Source organism: Hetaerina americana, unplaced genomic scaffold (assembly GCF_022747635.1).
Source record: "Hetaerina americana unplaced genomic scaffold, ioHetAmer1.1.p SCAF_286, whole genome shotgun sequence".
NCBI lineage: Eukaryota > Metazoa > Arthropoda > Insecta > Odonata > Calopterygidae > Hetaerina > Hetaerina americana.
This window is the reverse complement of record NW_027286859.1, coordinates 4,247-18,727: the sequence shown is the minus strand read 5'-3', so window position 1 is coordinate 18,727 and position 14,481 is coordinate 4,247. Positions and strand designations below refer to the sequence as shown.

Here is a 14,481-nt window from a genome sequence, read left to right as displayed (position 1 = left end):
TCCACTCGAAACTTGCTTTTCGTTTTCTCTGATGATGATACTCTTGAAATTTGTTCCAGGGAATTCAAGGGGTGAATGAGGAACTGGGGAGAAATTCCAAACGGGATGGATCGGAAAGAACTCAATCTTCTGACTCGATGGGAAGAAGTCGTGATAGTAGGAAGACCACGGAATAACCCAGCCAAGGAGTTCGAAATCGAGAGCTGGTGGAAATCGTGGTAAGTAGGTAACGTTTCATATTCAGGGTGATATGTAGATAACTAAGGATTTTATCAATTTTCCGAGTTCAAAAGGCACAGATGTACATTTCATGAGTGGCCCATTCCCATAACCATTCTTCGCATAGGAGCGGCGTCGTCGTGGTTCAAGTGTTTTGGCACGTAAACCCTATTGGGTTACGAGACGGAAGCCCTTAGACATTAGGTGAAATCATCTCAATTTTTAATAAATTAGTTTCGTATTACGTATTACTACGCATAAAAATATTACTCCAACAGTTTCCAGTGCCATTAGTAAAATAAGAATGATTCACTTTAGGTAAGAATCGGAAGGTGATTTAGCTCTTCGGTTTTCATTCGGAAGCTAATTAATAAAGACGACTTAGTTACGTACTCCCTCAGATTACTTCTATGCTATACCACTGGTAGTAAGAACGATAATCGAGTTTAGATTGCATATAGTATTGGATTAGTGGATGTTATTTCTTCTCTCTGATAAAATCACTCTTATAAATTTACGTACTTAAGGAAATATTACGTCAGCATGTCCACAATCTGGGCATGCGGTCAATTCGCATTTCAAAAAATATTTTTTTGACTTTTCACGAGTGCATTATTCCAAACGACTATCCGCGAGATTCGCAGGGGAATGCGGTTGTCGCGGATAAATAGGATGGATGATCTAGGGATGATCTACAAGACAGAATCACATAGAGAATTTAATAATATCTTCCTAATAACTACAGCATTTTTGCTGACATCACTTGTGTAATTTCTTGATGAACGTCTATTAGCCTGTCGTTAGAATTTCGATTAAATTTCACGTAGTGGACACGTGTAAGTGTTAAGTGGTATTTGATTAATAAGAATGGTATTAATTCACGTTGAATCCTTACTTACTTACTTTTAAATTATTCTGCGAGTCGCTACAAGTCTATTACTCGAATTCTACTACTCGAATTACCTGATTGCATCAATTTATAAAAACTATTGATTGATGGTGTGACCTTATCGCGGTTAATAGGATGGTTATATAAATTGTTTATTCCGTCCTAATAACTTACTGACATAATTTATATAAATTTATTTTTAAAGCTCAAGATATCTTTCGGAGCAAGATGGAAGCAAATAGAGATTGAGTTAATTTCTTCCTAATAACTTACTTTCATTCGTACATTAAAATATTACTGACATTCTTTTCACACCATCTACTTAAAAAAATTTACTGGCATAATTCGTTAAAGTATTAGGTGAACGTCTTAGCCGGTCATTTGCATTTCAATCAAATTTACCAAGGAGATATTAATTAGATAACAGCAATATTTTTAAAATAGAAATGATACCTCAAATTCACCTTGATTAAGAATCGTAAGGCAAGGTTATTCATTGATATCGATTGAAATCCTATTTATCTAATAATTACCATCGTACATCCCAAGAATACTTAATTAAGTATTCTTTGAGGTGCTGTTAGCCTGTTCCTCGAATTTAGATTCAATTTAGTATAAGAGACACTTTAGTCTCTCCCCGCTAAAATCGCCTCCTCATAATTTTAGGTAATCCAGATGATTTTACGTCATCAATGATTTTTTAAAGTAATGCGCATTAATTGTCTTTTATTGTCATTTATTGTGTCATTCATTTCGGTTTAGTTTCCATGAATGCATTTGAAGTCCATAAACATTCTTTGCATAAGAACGTCTTTGTCGTGGCTAAATAGGAAATTCATCTCGGGTTACAAGGTGGAAGCTTTTAGGCATTGAGGTTAGGGTTTTTCCTAATTAAGAGTCGACAAGTTTGAAAAGTTTCCAACCTCAAACATTTCCAGTGGTATACGTAAAACAAGAATGATTCATCATAGGTAAGAATCGGAAGGTGAATTAGCTCTTTGATATTAATTTAGATAACATTTAGTATTTGAGATAATTTGTCCACAAAGGCTGTCTAACAATTTTACGTAACCCAGGCAATATTACGTCAACATATCTCTTTTGTCTAACCTTATTATTCAAAAGTGTATATTTTTTCGACTTACTTTTCATGAGTGCATCATTGCATGATGATTTCGCATACGAGCGTTGTTGCAGATTAATAGGAATGATATGGAATTCATCTTGGGTGAAAACATGGGAGTGCCTTGACATCGTTTGAATTTTTTCTCCGTTTTTAATTACTTTTTCCTGATGTCACTTGTTAAATTTATCGATGAGCATCTACTAGCATGTCATTTGAATTCCGATTAAATTTGATGCAGTGGACATTTTTAAATGTTTGGTGGTATTTGTGAAATAGGAATGACAGTGATTCGCCTTGAATTTAGAATCGTCAGGCAGTGAAGCTCTTTAATATTGATTTAAATCTCTTTAAATAGTTACTACCGTACCCCATGATTATTTTAAAATTATTTTGCAAGTCGCTCATTGCCCATTACTCAAATTTAGAATAAAATTTAATATTAGACATACTTCCTCATATCTGCCCCCATAGTTTTCAGTGCTAATTGTAACAATAACATTGATTCCTCCCAAATCACAAAGCTTGGGAGGAGCTGCAGGCAACAAGCCCTTGGAATCAAACTACGTAATATAAGATCTACAATTATCTAAATAATTGATACGCATTTATAATATACGAATTATTTTTTTCATTTAATTTTCTTTAGTGCGCCATTTAATAACAATTATTCGCATTAGAGCCTCGTCACGGCTCAGTGGGAATGTTGTGCTACTGATCTCGGATTACAAGGTGAACGCGCATGAATGAACATCTTAATATGAAACTCTCCCTAAAAACTCACTAACGTATTTACTCTTCAACTTATTCGGTGAAAGTTGCATGCGGACTGATTAAATCATGTCTCTGTTGCAACTGTTGTATTTTTATAATTCAAGTGTTAAGCCGGATCTAAATACTACATTATAACAAGATTCCACATCTTTCGCCCTATTTCACCAGGCCATCAATCCTCCTTAAATATTTCCATTCATACACAGTCCATGCTCTTGAGGTCATTTATGCCAGCCTAATGGGTATGTAGCTTTATTTCCAAAACATGGGCGGTTCCAATTCACAATTTATGGACTTTCCTTGACAAGGTGAAGTAATAACAACAGTTACAGGCAGGGCATTTCTTATTCCATATTTCTGCTGGTGACTCATAATTAGAGAACCAAAAAAGGAATGAATTCTAAAGTTAAGTTATTATTATATGATTCATATAAGGGTAAGTGAACGGAATGGAATTTCATACTTTGAGACAGTAGTGACATCGCATCCTGACTTGTAAATTTCAAAATTGAATCAAGAGAAAATCGTGAAGTATTTACTATTCATTAGTGGTATTTGTGTAATATCTTCCAGTATGTAAACAGGCCAATGTTATATCTGATTCCCTGAGTCAAACTCCAAAATGGCTCCTTGGTACACAGTGTAGAAAACACTTGACAAGGCCACTTGACGCAAAGTCTATCCCGACCCGTTGACGCATTGAACGATCGCGACTGAACAGAAGGACAAGAGCCTAGTGAAAGTGTGAAAGGTTAACCATTTCACAAGTCGGGCACATTTATTTAATATTTCTCCGGGGAAATGGGTCTACTACGCTTGCCCAATGGCCTCGCTTGCATAATCCCCCCCCGGTCTTTGCAGGGAACGAAAGCAAGAACCCCTCCCATCCCAACTCCCCAATCCTATCACACGGTGTGTGAGGCCCACCGGCCAATCTCATGAGTCATGGAATTAAACTGGTATTCGCGGTCAACTGCTCCCTCTCGCTTTAGGTAACACTCCAGCTGACCCATTTGACATCGAACCCGCGAGTTAAATGAGGAGACCTCTGCATTAGATCTTGTGTGGTGTGGTATACAGGATTAGCAGCGTGACCTTTTTTTTAATTTACTGCTAACGGCTTCAGAACGATTGACTTGAACAATACTTGTTCATCCCCTACCCCCGTTGTATTACGTTTCTTCGTCGTCGTCATACGTCATTTGTTCTTTTGTGAGGACACTACTTTTTCACAACTCGCCCTCACTCTGCGCCGACTCTTCGCAGCGATCGGAGGTAAGAAGCTCCATCCATGCAAGAAGCCCAAACTTAGAACATTGCTCATGAAAGCAATCAAGTAATAGGCATACAATAGTTCTCAACGTACCTTTTATGATTAAATTAACAATTTTGGCTCGAATTTCGCCTTGATGGCACGCAGTTCTTTCAAAACAGTTAACTTCGATGTTGTGCATCTGCATAGGGAGTGATAAGATTATTTGATTCTTATCACGCGCGTGAGGGTTCGATATTCTTACCTGTTAGAGGCTTTCTTTTGAGTGTTCTAATTAGTGCGTAATCATTTTCCCGAATTCTGTGATATGTGATATCGTTATTTTATTTAAAACTATTCCTTGTGCTTTTGGATGCGTCGTGCTTTCAATGCCGAACTAAGAAGTCGTGAACTGAGACCTAAACATCCTTTTTTTAGTTATAGCTGTTCTGGTATTTATTTCCCTAATCCACTCGAAACTTGCTTTTCGTTTTCTCTGATGATGATACTCTTGAAATTTGTTCCAGGGAATTCAAGGGGTGAATGAGGAACTGGGGAGAAATTCCAAACGGGATGGATCGGAAAGAACTCAATCTTCTGACTCGATGGGAAGAAGTCGTGATAGTAGGAAGACCACGGAATAACCCAGCCAAGGAGTTCGAAATCGAGAGCTGGTGGAAATCGTGGTAAGTAGGTAACGTTTCATATTCAGGGTGATATGTAGATAACTAAGGATTTTATCAATTTTCCGAGTTCAAAAGGCACAGATGTACATTTCATGAGTGGCCCATTCCCATAACCATTCTTCGCATAGGAGCGGCGTCGTCGTGGTTCAAGTGTTTTGGCACGTAAACCCTATTGGGTTACGAGACGGAAGCCCTTAGACATTAGGTGAAATCATCTCAATTTTTAATAAATTAGTTTCGTATTACGTATTACTACGCATAAAAATATTACTCCAACAGTTTCCAGTGCCATTAGTAAAATAAGAATGATTCACTTTAGGTAAGAATCGGAAGGTGATTTAGCTCTTCGGTTTTCATTCGGAAGCTAATTAATAAAGACGACTTAGTTACGTACTCCCTCAGATTACTTCTATGCTATACCACTGGTAGTAAGAACGATAATCGAGTTTAGATTGCATATAGTATTGGATTAGTGGATGTTATTTCTTCTCTCTGATAAAATCACTCTTATAAATTTACGTACTTAAGGAAATATTACGTCAGCATGTCCACAATCTGGGCATGCGGTCAATTCGCATTTCAAAAAATATTTTTTTGACTTTTCACGAGTGCATTATTCCAAACGACTATCCGCGAGATTCGCAGGGGAATGCGGTTGTCGCGGATAAATAGGATGGATGATCTAGGGATGATCTACAAGACAGAATCACATAGAGAATTTAATAATATCTTCCTAATAACTACAGCATTTTTGCTGACATCACTTGTGTAATTTCTTGATGAACGTCTATTAGCCTGTCGTTAGAATTTCGATTAAATTTCACGTAGTGGACACGTGTAAGTGTTAAGTGGTATTTGATTAATAAGAATGGTATTAATTCACGTTGAATCCTTACTTACTTACTTTTAAATTATTCTGCGAGTCGCTACAAGTCTATTACTCGAATTCTACTACTCGAATTACCTGATTGCATCAATTTATAAAAACTATTGATTGATGGTGTGACCTTATCGCGGTTAATAGGATGGTTATATAAATTGTTTATTCCGTCCTAATAACTTACTGACATAATTTATATAAATTTATTTTTAAAGCTCAAGATATCTTTCGGAGCAAGATGGAAGCAAATAGAGATTGAGTTAATTTCTTCCTAATAACTTACTTTCATTCGTACATTAAAATATTACTGACATTCTTTTCACACCATCTACTTAAAAAAATTTACTGGCATAATTCGTTAAAGTATTAGGTGAACGTCTTAGCCGGTCATTTGCATTTCAATCAAATTTACCAAGGAGATATTAATTAGATAACAGCAATATTTTTAAAATAGAAATGATACCTCAAATTCACCTTGATTAAGAATCGTAAGGCAAGGTTATTCATTGATATCGATTGAAATCCTATTTATCTAATAATTACCATCGTACATCCCAAGAATACTTAATTAAGTATTCTTTGAGGTGCTGTTAGCCTGTTCCTCGAATTTAGATTCAATTTAGTATAAGAGACACTTTAGTCTCTCCCCGCTAAAATCGCCTCCTCATAATTTTAGGTAATCCAGATGATTTTACGTCATCAATGATTTTTTAAAGTAATGCGCATTAATTGTCTTTTATTGTCATTTATTGTGTCATTCATTTCGGTTTAGTTTCCATGAATGCATTTGAAGTCCATAAACATTCTTTGCATAAGAACGTCTTTGTCGTGGCTAAATAGGAAATTCATCTCGGGTTACAAGGTGGAAGCTTTTAGGCATTGAGGTTAGGGTTTTTCCTAATTAAGAGTCGACAAGTTTGAAAAGTTTCCAACCTCAAACATTTCCAGTGGTATACGTAAAACAAGAATGATTCATCATAGGTAAGAATCGGAAGGTGAATTAGCTCTTTGATATTAATTTAGATAACATTTAGTATTTGAGATAATTTGTCCACAAAGGCTGTCTAACAATTTTACGTAACCCAGGCAATATTACGTCAACATATCTCTTTTGTCTAACCTTATTATTCAAAAGTGTATATTTTTTCGACTTACTTTTCATGAGTGCATCATTGCATGATGATTTCGCATACGAGCGTTGTTGCAGATTAATAGGAATGCCTTGACATCGTTTGAATTTTTTCTCCGTTTTTAATTACTTTTTCCTGATGTCACTTGTTAAATTTATCGATGAGCATCTACTAGCATGTCATTTGAATTCCGATTAAATTTGATGCAGTGGACATTTTTAAATGTTTGGTGGTATTTGTGAAATAGGAATGACAGTGATTCGCCTTGAATTTAGAATCGTCAGGCAGTGAAGCTCTTTAATATTGATTTAAATCTCTTTAAATAGTTACTACCGTACCCCATGATTATTTTAAAATTATTTTGCAAGTCGCTCATTGCCCATTACTCAAATTTAGAATAAAATTTAATATTAGACATACTTCCTCATATCTGCCCCCATAGTTTTCAGTGCTAATTGTAACAATAACATTGATTCCTCCCAAATCACAAAGCTTGGGAGGAGCTGCAGGCAACAAGCCCTTGGAATCAAACTACGTAATATAAGATCTACAATTATCTAAATAATTGATACGCATTTATAATATACGAATTATTTTTTTCATTTAATTTTCTTTAGTGCGCCATTTAATAACAATTATTCGCATTAGAGCGTCGTCACGGCTCAGTGGGAATGTTGTGCTACTGATCTCGGATTACAAGGTGAACGCGCATGAATGAACATCTTAATATGAAACTCTCCCTAAAAACTCACTAACGTATTTACTCTTCAACTTATTCGGTGAAAGTTGCATGCGGACTGATTAAATCATGTCTCTGTTGCAACTGTTGTATTTTTATAATTCAAGTGTTAAGCCGGATCTAAATACTACATTATAACAAGATTCCACATCTTTCGCCCTATTTCACCAGGCCATCAATCCTCCTTAAATATTTCCATTCATACACAGTCCATGCTCTTGAGGTCATTTATGCCAGCCTAATGGGTATGTAGCTTTATTTCCAAAACATGGGCGGTTCCAATTCACAATTTATGGACTTTCCTTGACAAGGTGAAGTAATAACAACAGTTACAGGCAGGGCATTTCTTATTCCATATTTCTGCTGGTGACTCATAATTAGAGAACCAAAAAAGGAATGAATTCTAAAGTTAAGTTATTATTATATGATTCATATAAGGGTAAGTGAACGGAATGGAATTTCATACTTTGAGACAGTAGTGACATCGCATCCTGACTTGTAAATTTCAAAATTGAATCAAGAGAAAATCGTGAAGTATTTACTATTCATTAGTGGTATTTGTGTAATATCTTCCAGTATGTAAACAGGCCAATGTTATATCTGATTCCCTGAGTCAAACTCCAAAATGGCTCCTTGGTACACAGTGTAGAAAACACTTGACAAGGCCACTTGACGCAAAGTCTATCCCGACCCGTTGACGCATTGAACGATCGCGACTGAACAGAAGGACAAGAGCCTAGTGAAAGTGTGAAAGGTTAACCATTTCACAAGTCGGGCACATTTATTTAATATTTCTCCGGGGAAATGGGTCTACTACGCTTGCCCAATGGCCTCGCTTGCATAATCCCCCCCCCCGGTCTTTGCAGGGAACGAAAGCAAGAACCCCTCCCATCCCAACTCCCCAATCCTATCACACGGTGTGTGAGGCCCACCGGCCAATCTCATGAGTCATGGAATTAAACTGGTATTCGCGGTCAACTGCTCCCTCTCGCTTTAGGTAACACTCCAGCTGACCCATTTGACATCGAACCCGCGAGTTAAATGAGGAGACCTCTGCATTAGATCTTGTGTGGTGTGGTATACAGGATTAGCAGCGTGACCTTTTTTTTAATTTACTGCTAACGGCTTCAGAACGATTGACTTGAACAATACTTGTTCATCCCCTACCCCCGTTGTATTACGTTTCTTCGTCGTCGTCATACGTCATTTGTTCTTTTGTGAGGACACTACTTTTTCACAACTCGCCCTCACTCTGCGCCGACTCTTCGCAGCGATCGGAGGTAAGAAGCTCCATCCATGCAAGAAGCCCAAACTTAGAACATTGCTCATGAAAGCAATCAAGTAATAGGCATACAATAGTTCTCAACGTACCTTTTATGATTAAATTAACAATTTTGGCTCGAATTTCGCCTTGATGGCACGCAGTTCTTTCAAAACAGTTAACTTCGATGTTGTGCATCTGCATAGGGAGTGATAAGATTATTTGATTCTTATCACGCGCGTGAGGGTTCGATATTCTTACCTGTTAGAGGCTTTCTTTTGAGTGTTCTAATTAGTGCGTAATCATTTTCCCGAATTCTGTGATATGTGATATCGTTATTTTATTTAAAACTATTCCTTGTGCTTTTGGATGCGTCGTGCTTTCAATGCCGAACTAAGAAGTCGTGAACTGAGACCTAAACATCCTTTTTTTAGTTATAGCTGTTCTGGTATTTATTTCCCTAATCCACTCGAAACTTGCTTTTCGTTTTCTCTGATGATGATACTCTTGAAATTTGTTCCAGGGAATTCAAGGGGTGAATGAGGAACTGGGGAGAAATTCCAAACGGGATGGATCGGAAAGAACTCAATCTTCTGACTCGATGGGAAGAAGTCGTGATAGTAGGAAGACCACGGAATAACCCAGCCAAGGAGTTCGAAATCGAGAGCTGGTGGAAATCGTGGTAAGTAGGTAACGTTTCATATTCAGGGTGATATGTAGATAACTAAGGATTTTATCAATTTTCCGAGTTCAAAAGGCACAGATGTACATTTCATGAGTGGCCCATTCCCATAACCATTCTTCGCATAGGAGCGGCGTCGTCGTGGTTCAAGTGTTTTGGCACGTAAACCCTATTGGGTTACGAGACGGAAGCCCTTAGACATTAGGTGAAATCATCTCAATTTTTAATAAATTAGTTTCGTATTACGTATTACTACGCATAAAAATATTACTCCAACAGTTTCCAGTGCCATTAGTAAAATAAGAATGATTCACTTTAGGTAAGAATCGGAAGGTGATTTAGCTCTTCGGTTTTCATTCGGAAGCTAATTAATAAAGACGACTTAGTTACGTACTCCCTCAGATTACTTCTATGCTATACCACTGGTAGTAAGAACGATAATCGAGTTTAGATTGCATATAGTATTGGATTAGTGGATGTTATTTCTTCTCTCTGATAAAATCACTCTTATAAATTTACGTACTTAAGGAAATATTACGTCAGCATGTCCACAATCTGGGCATGCGGTCAATTCGCATTTCAAAAAATATTTTTTTGACTTTTCACGAGTGCATTATTCCAAACGACTATCCGCGAGATTCGCAGGGGAATGCGGTTGTCGCGGATAAATAGGATGGATGATCTAGGGATGATCTACAAGACAGAATCACATAGAGAATTTAATAATATCTTCCTAATAACTACAGCATTTTTGCTGACATCACTTGTGTAATTTCTTGATGAACGTCTATTAGCCTGTCGTTAGAATTTCGATTAAATTTCACGTAGTGGACACGTGTAAGTGTTAAGTGGTATTTGATTAATAAGAATGGTATTAATTCACGTTGAATCCTTACTTACTTACTTTTAAATTATTCTGCGAGTCGCTACAAGTCTATTACTCGAATTCTACTACTCGAATTACCTGATTGCATCAATTTATAAAAACTATTGATTGATGGTGTGACCTTATCGCGGTTAATAGGATGGTTATATAAATTGTTTATTCCGTCCTAATAACTTACTGACATAATTTATATAAATTTATTTTTAAAGCTCAAGATATCTTTCGGAGCAAGATGGAAGCAAATAGAGATTGAGTTAATTTCTTCCTAATAACTTACTTTCATTCGTACATTAAAATATTACTGACATTCTTTTCACACCATCTACTTAAAAAAATTTACTGGCATAATTCGTTAAAGTATTAGGTGAACGTCTTAGCCGGTCATTTGCATTTCAATCAAATTTACCAAGGAGATATTAATTAGATAACAGCAATATTTTTAAAATAGAAATGATACCTCAAATTCACCTTGATTAAGAATCGTAAGGCAAGGTTATTCATTGATATCGATTGAAATCCTATTTATCTAATAATTACCATCGTACATCCCAAGAATACTTAATTAAGTATTCTTTGAGGTGCTGTTAGCCTGTTCCTCGAATTTAGATTCAATTTAGTATAAGAGACACTTTAGTCTCTCCCCGCTAAAATCGCCTCCTCATAATTTTAGGTAATCCAGATGATTTTACGTCATCAATGATTTTTTAAAGTAATGCGCATTAATTGTCTTTTATTGTCATTTATTGTGTCATTCATTTCGGTTTAGTTTCCATGAATGCATTTGAAGTCCATAAACATTCTTTGCATAAGAACGTCTTTGTCGTGGCTAAATAGGAAATTCATCTCGGGTTACAAGGTGGAAGCTTTTAGGCATTGAGGTTAGGGTTTTTCCTAATTAAGAGTCGACAAGTTTGAAAAGTTTCCAACCTCAAACATTTCCAGTGGTATACGTAAAACAAGAATGATTCATCATAGGTAAGAATCGGAAGGTGAATTAGCTCTTTGATATTAATTTAGATAACATTTAGTATTTGAGATAATTTGTCCACAAAGGCTGTCTAACAATTTTACGTAACCCAGGCAATATTACGTCAACATATCTCTTTTGTCTAACCTTATTATTCAAAAGTGTATATTTTTTCGACTTACTTTTCATGAGTGCATCATTGCATGATGATTTCGCATACGAGCGTTGTTGCAGATTAATAGGAATGCCTTGACATCGTTTGAATTTTTTCTCCGTTTTTAATTACTTTTTCCTGATGTCACTTGTTAAATTTATCGATGAGCATCTACTAGCATGTCATTTGAATTCCGATTAAATTTGATGCAGTGGACATTTTTAAATGTTTGGTGGTATTTGTGAAATAGGAATGACAGTGATTCGCCTTGAATTTAGAATCGTCAGGCAGTGAAGCTCTTTAATATTGATTTAAATCTCTTTAAATAGTTACTACCGTACCCCATGATTATTTTAAAATTATTTTGCAAGTCGCTCATTGCCCATTACTCAAATTTAGAATAAAATTTAATATTAGACATACTTCCTCATATCTGCCCCCATAGTTTTCAGTGCTAATTGTAACAATAACATTGATTCCTCCCAAATCACAAAGCTTGGGAGGAGCTGCAGGCAACAAGCCCTTGGAATCAAACTACGTAATATAAGATCTACAATTATCTAAATAATTGATACGCATTTATAATATACGAATTATTTTTTTCATTTAATTTTCTTTAGTGCGCCATTTAATAACAATTATTCGCATTAGAGCGTCGTCACGGCTCAGTGGGAATGTTGTGCTACTGATCTCGGATTACAAGGTGAACGCGCATGAATGAACATCTTAATATGAAACTCTCCCTAAAAACTCACTAACGTATTTACTCTTCAACTTATTCGGTGAAAGTTGCATGCGGACTGATTAAATCATGTCTCTGTTGCAACTGTTGTATTTTTATAATTCAAGTGTTAAGCCGGATCTAAATACTACATTATAACAAGATTCCACATCTTTCGCCCTATTTCACCAGGCCATCAATCCTCCTTAAATATTTCCATTCATACACAGTCCATGCTCTTGAGGTCATTTATGCCAGCCTAATGGGTATGTAGCTTTATTTCCAAAACATGGGCGGTTCCAATTCACAATTTATGGACTTTCCTTGACAAGGTGAAGTAATAACAACAGTTACAGGCAGGGCATTTCTTATTCCATATTTCTGCTGGTGACTCATAATTAGAGAACCAAAAAAGGAATGAATTCTAAAGTTAAGTTATTATTATATGATTCATATAAGGGTAAGTGAACGGAATGGAATTTCATACTTTGAGACAGTAGTGACATCGCATCCTGACTTGTAAATTTCAAAATTGAATCAAGAGAAAATCGTGAAGTATTTACTATTCATTAGTGGTATTTGTGTAATATCTTCCAGTATGTAAACAGGCCAATGTTATATCTGATTCCCTGAGTCAAACTCCAAAATGGATCCTTGGTACACAGTGTAGAAAACACTTGACAAGGCCACTTGACGCAAAGTCTATCCCGACCCGTTGACGCATTGAACGATCGCGACTGAACAGAAGGACAAGAGCCTAGTGAAAGTGTGAAAGGTTAACCATTTCACAAGTCGGGCACATTTATTTAATATTTCTCCGGGGAAATGGGTCTACTACGCTTGCCCAATGGCCTCGCTTGCATAATCCCCCCCCCCCGGTCTTTGCAGGGAACGAAAGCAAGAACCCCTCCCATCCCAACTCCCCAATCCTATCACACGGTGTGTGAGGCCCACCGGCCAATCTCATGAGTCATGGAATTAAACTGGTATTCGCGGTCAACTGCTCCCTCTCGCTTTAGGTAACACTCCAGCTGACCCATTTGACATCGAACCCGCGAGTTAAATGAGGAGACCTCTGCATTAGATCTTGTGTGGTGTGGTATACAGGATTAGCAGCGTGACCTTTTTTTTAATTTACTGCTAACGGCTTCAGAACGATTGACTTGAACAATACTTGTTCATCCCCTACCCCCGTTGTATTACGTTTCTTCGTCGTCGTCATACGTCATTTGTTCTTTTGTGAGGACACTACTTTTTCACAACTCGCCCTCACTCTGCGCCGACTCTTCGCAGCGATCGGAGGTAAGAAGCTCCATCCATGCATGAAGCCCAAACTTAGAACATTGCTCATGAAAGCAATCAAGTAATAGGCATACAATAGTTCTCAACGTACCTTTTATGATTAAATTAACAATTTTGGCTCGAATTTCGCCTTGATGGCACGCAGTTCTTTCAAAACAGTTAACTTCGATGTTGTGCATCTGCATAGGGAGTGATAAGATTATTTGATTCTTATCACGCGCGTGAGGGTTCGATATTCTTACCTGTTAGAGGCTTTCTTTTGAGTGTTCTAATTAGTGCGTAATCATTTTCCCGAATTCTGTGATATGTGATATCGTTATTTTATTTAAAACTATTCCTTGTGCTTTTGGATGCGTCGTGCTTTCAATGCCGAACTAAGAAGTCGTGAACTGAGACCTAAACATCCTTTTTTTAGTTATAGCTGTTCTGGTATTTATTTCCCTAATCCACTCGAAACTTGCTTTTCGTTTTCTCTGATGATGATACTCTTGAAATTTGTTCCAGGGAATTCAAGGGGTGAATGAGGAACTGGGGAGAAATTCCAAACGGGATGGATCGGAAAGAACTCAATCTTCTGACTCGATGGGAGGAAGTCGTGATAGTAGGAAGACCACGGAATAACCCAGCCAAGGAGTTCGAAATCGAGAGCTGGTGGAAATCGTGGTAAGTAGGTAACGTTTCATATTCAGGGTGATATGTAGATAACTAAGGATTTTATCAATTTTCCGAGTTCAAAAGGCACAGATGTACATTTCATGAGTGGCCCATTCCCATAACCATTCTTCGCATAGGAGCGGCGTCGTCGTGGTTCAAGTG

General features: G+C 36.9%; 1 long non-coding RNA gene across 1 annotated transcript in view; it reads left to right on the top strand.

The window, feature by feature from the left end:
- Positions 1–14,230, top strand: part of LOC139689883 (uncharacterized) — a 32,719-nt gene extending 18,489 nt beyond the window's left edge. The window contains exons 3-6 of the long non-coding RNA XR_011701441.1: positions 60–218; positions 4,785–4,943; positions 9,477–9,635; positions 14,170–14,230. This is a non-coding gene — a long non-coding RNA (uncharacterized lncRNA). The remainder of the gene's footprint in view (positions 1–59; positions 219–4,784; positions 4,944–9,476; positions 9,636–14,169) is intronic.
- The last annotated feature ends 251 nt before the right edge of the window (positions 14,231–14,481 follow it).